Source organism: Pezoporus flaviventris, unplaced genomic scaffold (assembly GCF_033815535.1).
Source record: "Pezoporus flaviventris isolate CSIRO_AGI_PZ_B2104156 unplaced genomic scaffold, CSIRO_AGI_Pfla_v1 ptg000083l, whole genome shotgun sequence".
Taxonomy (NCBI): domain Eukaryota; kingdom Metazoa; phylum Chordata; class Aves; order Psittaciformes; family Psittacidae; genus Pezoporus; species Pezoporus flaviventris.
Window position 1 is genome coordinate 917,810 of NW_026892631.1, and position 10,519 is coordinate 928,328.

General features: G+C 39.3%; 1 long non-coding RNA gene across 2 annotated transcripts in view; it reads left to right on the top strand.

Moving 5' to 3' along the window:
• The window catches only part of LOC133280421 (uncharacterized), a 112,212-nt gene extending 101,947 nt beyond the window's left edge, over positions 1 to 10,265 (top strand). Inside the window, exon 5 of one of the 2 annotated variants that reach the window (XR_009747165.1) lies at positions 6,355 to 10,265. This is a non-coding gene — a long non-coding RNA (uncharacterized LOC133280421). Of the gene's footprint in view, positions 1 to 1,363; positions 2,054 to 6,354 lie in introns of those variants that run through there. The other variant, XR_009747164.1, reaches the window with a different exon arrangement.
• Positions 10,266 to 10,519: the final 254 nt, after the last annotated feature.

Below are 10,519 nucleotides of genomic sequence, written 5' to 3' on the forward strand. Positions count from 1 at the left end.
CTTTATGCATACTGTGTGGGTTGTACTTGACATTGGTTCTTTTCAGAGACCTCCAGTTCCAGGATGGAGGAGTCACCTTCTGCAGGGTGGATGAGACTTTCAGCTTTTAGCCAACGGTAAATCGGCTCCGTTTAGTAACTCAGGCAACTGAAACAAATCTGTGAACAACCATCACATATAATGCTGGTTGGCTTCTGCATGGCCTAACACATACTGCTGTCAATACCTTATTCAGATTGTCCACAAAAAAGGGATTATATTTAAATGTCCAGTTAAAGAGGCAAAGACAGATTTCAAAACTCTTACAAACACTATGAGCCAATGTACTGCTGCCTACTGCATGGCTATTCTATTTCCTTGGTTAGTCCTTTTACTCCTATTTACTCAATGAGTCACATGGAATGCTTTTTGAATGTGTTTACAATAAAATGTAAAAACCTAACCAAAGCAGCTGTCTAGATTACTCTAACATGAAGGCAGGCTTCAGGTCAATCAGACTAACAGAAAACATAGCTCTTCTATTCTTGCTTTGTGCTTTGCAGAACCCCCGCTCCTCGTACCCAGAAGGGCAACATACACCGAGGAAAAGTACTACACAGCCAAATATAACCTACCATCAAGGCCTTGTCCTATGGTGTAGGGCTTAAGGCACCTTAACTCAAAAATTTCTAGGTAATTTGAACTCTTGAAGCAAAACACAGAAGACAGGTAATTTCAGAGACATATGGGATCCAATCCAAAAAGGGTTTTGTATATCAAAACCAGCACTTTGAAATAAATCCATAAATAAAATGTAAGTCTGAAGCAGGTCAAGATACCATTAAAAAAGCAGAAAGTCACTAGCCCGTTCCAGGGGGTCAGGGATACCTCCAAATGAACTGCAGTAACAGATTCCAAATGTGGCAAGAGCAGGTTGCGTTTTCACATACAATACTTGCATTACAAGACTGAAAGAAATTGCATCTTCTTACCCTATCCCTAATGATGACTGACTTAGAGATACTAGGACAGAAATATGGCCGTAAAAATACACAGTGCTCAACTAATATTTTGTACAGGCACATTGCACAGTTGAATTATCAGCAATACTCATCTTCATGCAGCCTACCCTGTGCCTGGTTCTGCCATATCCCTGTTTCACGCTCTTCTTGACCCCATTCGTGGGGCAGGACAAGTCAGGATCTTCCTAAAGACCACCTCATCCATCTCTTCATTCCAAATCAGATGACATTGCTGACAGATATATGTCTAAACTATTGTTAACAGCATTTAACGATGGAGATGTCACAACCTGTCTATCCCAGCTCTATTTGCCATTAGGCAGCTTAAGTCTTATTTAACCACTGCCTCTCACTTCTTGTAGACCTGAAAACCCCCCAGATAATTTATAGAGTCAATCCTCTGCCGCAGGATTTCAAACAGAGCAATACTTGGGCAATGAGAAATATTCTAACCCTAGAGTGAAGGAGAAGCAAGGGAGGAAACAGAAGTCTGAGATGTAACTGACTTCCTGTCTGCTCACATGCCCCAGCCATCACAGGGACACGATTAAGAGTGGTCGGTCAGGTTGCAAATTCATTCTATGTAGTTAAAGAATAGAGAAACATCTTCAATAGCTGCCTAAAGAGGCCAAGAACCAGAGTTAAAAAGAGCCATCTTAAGAACCATTAGCACTGAAATATGGCACTTTTCCTATTTGTGAGGAGTAGGGGAAAATTGCAAGATGGGCTTTGCTTTGTTTGCATGCCTGTGGTATAGAAGACACATGAATTCCGAGCAGCTAGCAATGTGGGGTGTTTTTATGGAGGAATAACAAATCAAATAAACTCCCCTTTGAAGCCCCAGTTCAGACTAGAAGATATTCACAAGCTTTGCATAAAATGTGAGGGTCCATGGTCTATCTAATCTACAGATGAATCAGAATCTTGACAAGCTGCTGCCATTTAGTTATTTCACCTGTATATGGGTTTATAGACAGGTTAGATCATCACAGCTAATAGTTTGATGGACCCTTGACTAACTCATCTCAATAGGAGACTTTGCACATACAATCCCCCCCAACACATTTTTAAATAATATTCCTGACATTTGAACATCTACTTTTTCAAAGATTGTTTGTATCTTTTTCCACCGAAAGACAAATGTTCTTCACCATAAGAACTTGTACCAGAGGAAAGTTTCTGATCTTCCTTAAAAATGTATTTTCTCCTGTAAATTTCTCCCATTACAACAATTTCTAACACTTATAGAAATTTTAAAATACATGATTGCCATTTCTTGATATGGTCACCCATTTTAATGGGTTTTTAACTCCCTTTTCCCCGTAAGATAAAGGTTTTCTGCACTCCCAGAGTCTTTGAGTGTTTTTTCAACTTGTATTATTTCTGTTTTATGCTGTTCCCACTCAAGCATACAAATACGCAGCAGAACGAAACAGAATAATTATTCACTAATGGGTATCAAAGTATTCCAAGATCTGATTCCCAATTTACATGGAGTTAGATGCAGTTGCTGCAGAGGCTGTTGTGCTCAGAAATCTCTTTAGCCACCCATTTCAAGTCTGACAGAGACTGTGAATCAGAGCCCTCAGCAGCAGCAGTTCACAGACAGGGATGCTTGTGTAAACTGAAATCAATAATGATTTAAACTGAGGTACCAGGCCCTCAACTCTGGGCATGCCACCCAGTCAGTTGCCACGACAGAGGAGGTATGAATCAGTGGGAGAGGAACATTTGACCCCATCTCTCTATGAATCATCAGACCTCTTGAACCTGCACCCTTGGACATCTGTCCCTTCCTGAGCTGCTCCAATGTAAACATTGTAAAATTAAACTGAAAGGACCTGCAGCATACTTAAATCAGTTCTACATCTTGAAAATAACCCCAAACAACAAACAAGGCCCCCAAAACCCTAAACACCAACAACTCCCTCCCCAGCAAATTTCAACCTATGAAATTGTACTTCTGTTCTAAGGAGACCACTTCCTGTGCACATGACTTCCAATAGTTTGTGACCATTCATAGAAAAATAATGTAAGGAAGTTTGACTCAAAAGTTTGCAAATATTATCCTGGAAGTACATTATATTAAAAATTTATGTGTTCAACCAATTTTGATGCCTGAGAGGCTGCTTTAAACAGCTTTAAATAGGCTAACTTGAAATAAAATGCCTTTTAATACTTTAATTACTACAAATACAAAGTTTAATAATAATACAAGGATTCTCAGTAGGGTGGAAAACTAGTGAATTTATACTTGAGATGTGTTACCACTCTTTTCCATGCTGGAAGTTTACTTTACACACAAATATGCTTAAAACTGACTGCAGTCTGCTGAGCTTGTCACTTCAGCAACTGCCTTTCTCATCTTGTAGCTGTGGAGACAGATGAAAGAGAATGCAATTGTTCTAGGAACTTTTTTCCTCATAATTGTAGATACTCTCCCCAGCGCAAATATCCCAAACCATAGGATTTGGTGAAAGCAACCATCAGAAACAGCCCCTGGACTAAAGGAAACCTGGAGTTTTGAGATAAGGGTGAAGGAGTTACTTCTTTCTACAGCTTTGGAAGATAAAATTCAGAATCTTAAGCAAAAGGTCGAATTAATCCTTTTTTTCATATGCCTGTCAAAAACATAATTCAGTATCAACAAAGTCACGTTCAACTTTTCCATGGAGTCTTATTACACATCTGTGAGTGTGACTTTCAACACAAACAATTCTGCACAGTGCAAAGCACATTGTAACTACTGCAGACCTGATTCTGAGATCACATGGAGGCAATCCATCATTTATTCCACTGGACTTGTTAGAATTACAGCGAGACAAATGGGTTCATTGAAATTACAGCCTTTTAGCTACAATAAATAAAAGATATCTTAAAATTGGTGAGCACTTCCCTATTACTTAATCTTTCATTTTCATTTCCCCCAAAATTTTACCCAAACTGAAATTAAAGCACTGTGGCTGAAACAGAGAGGTTCATGAGCCTATAAAAGGCATAAGACTAATGTTCTGTACGTGATGGCAAATTACACTTCTTTGTGTGCATTACAATACTTTTACAAGAGTTGCTATGTAGAAAGAAAATACTGATGATCATTTAACACAGTAAGAATTCACTTAAATGAACTGCCAGAAGAACAGAACTCTTAAAATAATTGATTTTTTCCCCCACATCAGATGAAAAATGCATAACACTGTACAATGAAAGTCAGCTTGAGCAAAAGTCATTTTCTGTCCATTAAAAGAAACATAAAAGACATTGGGGTACTTAATTAAAAGTCTTAGGACTGATTTGCACACCATAAATTTAGAAAACACACACAAATTTCAGTAAAATACCTTAATTAATGCTTTGCCAAATATATTGGGCTTCCCAAATATTTTATAAGTGTGAAAATTTACGCCCCCTATGCTTAGAATACCACCATCTCTAAAACTTAAATTCATAACAGTTGCTGCCTCAGTGTTTCTGCCAGCATGCTGATGCCTTATGTTTGCTGAATGCACAGAGTGATTTGGAAATGACAGATATCTCATGACAGGCAATACCAGCAGACAGCCTTTCAAAAAAATCTATAGTGACCTCACCTCCATCCAACACCTATTGACAGTTGTCACTCAAACTGTGATATCACATAAACACTTTCCGATCTGCAGCTTAAGTTTCCATAGTAGGGCAAAATCCTGTTAACTTCTGACCCACCTCTCAGACATCCTTTATGTTGTGTTTGGGTTTGCAAAGTGCTGACAGGTTTTTCGAGGCAGACCATGTGTGGCTTGTGCAACACCCACATTTCCTGCCCTCCAAGTTTCTCTTCTGAAAAACTTGTTGCTAATTAAAGGTAAAGAAATTTGCATCTCAAAAAGGTGCAGAGTAATCTACAGAGAAAAAACACCCCAAACTCACCAAACTAGAATATGATTTGAATGTGTTCTATGCAAGACCCAGGACATTTTTTCCTGTCACCTATGTCATTTCATTTCAATACCATGGGTTGCTCTAAAATGCTCTGATGAAATAATGATGAACCACTAAGCCACACTGTAGATATCACCCAGATTAGAGAGATGAGGAAGCACAAACTCATCTATGATTAGGAAACTTAGGACCTCCATAGGCAGCTGGGAATGAAGCATTCTCAGCGTTATGAAAAGAATGATTTATAGCTGCAGCAAAGAAAAAAATGTCCAGATATCATAGCTGTTGATATAAATGTGTAATGAGAGCTTTTAGAAACATGGAGTGTAGATGCATGTTTATAACCATATCTATCTGCTTCTATGCAAAACTTGTGGCCATTTATAACAAGCTAAGGAAAGGTGTACTTCAATCTCTGTCAAACATTTAAAGTATTTAAAGAAATAGTATCAGTTTCTCTCTCCAACACTTCAACAGCAACTGCTTAAATTGTTGCTTAAGGCTCAATATTTCATAAAATCTACTGATAACACAGACAGGGTTATACTCTAAGACTATAAATGCCTTAATCTAGCCTTCCTTATATATCTTCTCTACCCTAAAAGAGTACATCTTACTTCACTGAGACGACTCGGACTTCTTGGACTGCATACAAAGTATACGTCTGGATGAGTTATTTCTTTGCCTTTTGGCACCTAACCTAAATTGTGGCTGTATTTCCTAGCTACATTTTGCATTCTGAGACTAAACACCAGTACAGAGGCATAACATGGAACTTCAGCCAGGTTTCTCAAATAAACAGAAACTTAGTTTTGTAACTGAACTTTTGTAATGCTTCTAATTCACAAGCACTGAGAAATAAGATCTGGTCTTTATGAAACTGCAGTAGATATGGATCTAGAATGAAAGGCTGTCCTATAAAATTAGAGTTTGGGGATATGGATTTATTCTTAAGGATATATTCCTTCCTGGAAGGTGCCATTTGTCACACCCTGGATTTTGCTGTCCATCAGGATATAGGTGAAAAAAAATAAAAACAAAACCAAACCAACTGCTTCATAGCTCAAGGAATTTAGTTGAGAGACATTTTAATACAATACAGAAAGAAGTCACTATCCATTAACAAAGAATAAAAGAGCCAGCAAAATCTATATTAGTGTGCATATGTACAGTGGCAGGCTGCACAACACCACATTTCTTGAAGAAGCGCTGTTGCAGGGTGTGCTGTGTCACCACTAAAAATATCACACACTTTTGGCCTTCCTATTTTGATGCAAGGATGCAGAAATGCTTTTTGATGGTCGCAGGGCTAGGGAAAGACATAAGAGCAACTTCTGAACATTTATGTGTGCTTAGTTCATGGATTCATTTACTTTGCTTTACTGTCAGGTTTGAAATTGCATTATAAAGATGTCAAACAATTTCTTTCAAGGCTCTGGCCCTGAAATTGATACCACATGGCCAGACTGCTGTGTTCACACTGAGACTTGTGGACTTCCTCATGGCTCCAGGCAGAGCATCATCAGTTTGCTGTTACATTGCAAGATCTAAGCTCAAGTTCACTGACATCATGAAGAGGTTCTGTTAGATAAAATGCATGCAACATTAAGAATACCTTAGAAAGAGGGAGAACAGCTGCACAATGAGATTGTCAGAACATCCTCTGACCCATTACTGAGGATCACACCTGACCTTGGGCCATCACCTGCTGCTACAGGTGACCCAGACCTACACAGTTCTTTCTTCTCCTTCCACCCATCTGGCCTCCTGCAGCTAGAAGTGAGAAATTGGGCCAGTGCACTGTTGTTTTATTGCATGCATTCATGTGTGGTGGGGGACCAAGATCATCTGAACTCATTTCACCTGTGAACATTTACATCCATTGCGTTAGGCTGGTTTGCACTCCCCTAAATTCAGCTGGTCTGAGATGCAAGTACTTGTGTGACTGGAAACACCAACCCTTGGAATTGCAATGGTCCTTAAAGGTTTAACAAGAAAAATAAGCTTAGCATTTCCCTATTTTAAGGATACTCTGGAGATCAGTGCTGGTTGATCCTGAAATGTGGATGCTGAGCCATTAAAGAAATAAAATGTATGGCTGTAATGACAAACCTGCTTCATACACTGGCTGTTGGCCCAACAGTAGCATCTCTGGATTCTCTGGGGCATTTTCCCAAAATATGCAGAGAAAGCAAGGACAGAACCAAGGTTGTCTAGTGCTGTTTGGTGTAAAGGAGGGTCTCTCTTACCAGTGTGTGCATAGTGCCTTTCTGGCACAAAATTATATTTGTTTCATTCATTTATTAAGAGAACTACATGCAGTAATGGACCTATGCAGAAAAGATAATTTCTGATTTTCCTTATACATACACACCCTTATATATATATATATAGATACATATAGATATAAAGGAAAACACACACATATCTAAATATGTATAAAACCAATATAAAATATGGAACATTTTCCAGGGGAATCACCACATCCTGAGCTATTAATCGCAAGGAAGTAGAAGCCAACTGAAGAGAGACATGGAACATATCCTATTCCTATTTTCCCTTCCCACATAGTCTGGTGCTGTTAATTGAACTTTCTTAATTTAGTGATGATTACAGATGCAAAGCTGACAGTGTATAAAAATAAAAATTAGGAAGCAAACCGTAATGGTTCTGTTGGTACCAACATCAAATGGTGCCTTTAGCATCTGATTTGCGATCTGAAAGGACTACCTCTGCTGGGAGAGGCATTCACAGTTGTCTTTGAAAGTAGAATTAAGATTCCTACTATCAGGGAACTTATCTGCTAAAAGTAAATTAAGAACTGATGTAGCTCCTTCCTCAGTATTGCAGGGAGCCAGACAGGAAATTAGGAGGATATGGTAATGTTAGGCCAGATGCTGCATGACTTCACAATCCTCGTTACTCAGTTTTATACAGCAGGGACATGTTTGTGGGAATGAAAGGCCTTGGTATGTCTAGTAGAAAGAGAGTGAGGGTGTAAATGACTGATGATTTCTAACGTATCATTGTTAATATACACCAGGGAGACAAAAGAGTTACTTGTGCTGGAGGACTGTGCTCATGCATTAAGAAATGCGTGTCAGGCCAAAAATAAATTCAGTCTGGAAACTGGAACTAAGTTTCTGAGACTCAGAGATCCAGGAGTTCTAAACTGTCTTCCAGTAACAGGGCAAGCGTCCCGTTTTTTTTTACCTCAGATTGGGGTTTTATTATATTTTTAAACAGAACAATACAAAATAAGTGCCTGCAACAGTACAGGCACTGCTTCAGAAGCCAGGAGTTTTCTCCTAGCTCTATATCCCTATAAAGGGAGAAGGAAGAGTGTAAAATAGTGCACAGGTATGACTTGCCACAAGGAAACATGATTCTTGTTAAATGGCTTGACAAGAGTATTGTGGTTTGGGAGACAGAAGGGCAGCAAAGGGAAGGGCTGTCGAGGGTCACATTGCTTTGCAGTCCAGGGCATGTGGTGGCCTCAAGCTTTATGAACACTTACTACCATGGGGTCTATTATCTGCCAGGCACCACTGAAGCCTGAATTATTGTATTTCAATAAAACCTGCAGCTTTGGTACTTAACCCAATAACTAGATTGTTGCGTCCCCTTCCCACATTGAACTGGCATCAGCAAAGAAATGGAAAGCAAGACAGCTATCCCTATCCCCCACCCCCCCTCAGCAGAGACACACGTATATAGCAGCACTATGCTCAGACAGGCCAGGGACAGACTTAAGTTCAACTGGTGATGAATGCTGCCTAAAAATGCATTGCCACAAACCACAGCAATCCCTAGGTTAGATGCAAAGCATAAAATGCAGCCTGAGTGTAGTTACAGTGGAAACGTAATATTAGGAAGAAGGGAGAGGTGAATTAATAGACCACCGTGAAATTAAAAAAAACCCAAACAAACTAAAAAATAATTTAGCCCAGCCCAACATTTCTCTACAAACTAACAATGTGTTGCAAAAACATAGAGAAAAAGGAGAAAAAACCCACCCCAAACCATGCCGCTTACAAATGCCTCTGTGGCTGTAAACTCATTACTCATTTATATACAGAGTGAAAAATATTAAGATAAATGATGCTATTTACTGGCATGATGCACCTAACATCAAAACAGATGTGTATTTTTAATGTTGGCTGCATTAAACACATTATCCAACTTTCAAAATACAGTGATTTATGTTAGAGGTTGAATATGCCCAAGCAGAAACTAGAAACATAACAGAAAAAAAAAAACCTCAACAAAACCAACAACAGAGCAGATCAGCACAGCTAAGAGACAAAGTTCGCAATAAAGCTCAGATTTAAGCAGAAAACTGGAAGCCAAAGAGCAAATAAATCCTTGCTTTTGGGTATCTTATGCAAAATAAGATTCTGTTTGTAACTGTTGGCAATGTTTTCCAGGATTTAATCTGTAGTCCTGCTACTCAGAGATACAAACATCTTTGTCATCCAAGTAAAAGAACATGTTTACAGTGTTTGTCAGAGGATCCAACACAAGAGCGTATTTTCTGAACAATGCATCAGCCAAGATTTCTGGAACTGGGCAGACGGTTTTCCAACCTTAGATTTTTCCATATTAAAACCAAAGCAAAATAACCATTCCCTCCCAACATGTCCCGAAGGAAACACATGTTTCTCCCAGGACCAGGGCAAGCAAAGAAGACAGCGAGGCTTTTTAAAAAGGCTTCCTCTAATCTGACTACAAGAGAAAAAAAATCTCCATTCTGCTTACCTTAATAACCTTGTCAAAATAAAGGCTTGTCACAGCTCAATTAAGATGTTCTAGTCATAAGGGGTTATCTGTGGTGTGATGGCTCACTCTGAAGAGACTACAGGACTGCTTTGATTAGAAAACTTACCTGCTTGCAGCAGGGCAGCTCCACCCTGGATGTCTCAATTTGATCAGAAGGGCTTTTCCTTCCTGGAACTAGAGTTGGACTGGTGAAAGACAGCTCAATAAGGCTGAGTACTACTTTTGTACAACTTAGAAGAAGAGTCCTGATTGCTTCCTCATGAGCGTGTTTATGCAGGCTCCCCGCTGTCCCTTTCAACCCATTTCTCACACTAAAGCATGAGGGAAAAGCAAACAAACAAAATTATTCTAGCTACCCTCCCTTCAGGTTTTGAAAGGTGATTTTATGACTGTCCCTTCTAACTGTAAACAGCTGGAGGGCAATCAGATGTGAAACTGTTGGAGATCACATGAAACCTTTTGTGGTTATACAGGATCAAGGAAGTCTGAGATAAACTTACAGGGGACGAGGCTGGCTAAAGACAAGATTAGCTCATGCTATTTGTGGATGCTACTGCTCAGTGTCTGTTGAACAGAATCATTTAGGTTGGAAATTGTGTCCAACTGTAAATGTAGCATTGCCAAGTCCACCACTAAACCATGTTTCTAAGTGCCACATCTAGATAGCTTCTAAATACTTCACGGTATGGTGACTCAACCACTTCCCTGGGCAACCTGTTCCAATGCTTGACAATCCTTTCAGTAGAGAAAAATTTCCTATAGGTGTAGAAGAACATATTCCATCTCTATAGCGAGATTAAATAGCTGCCATTCAGTCT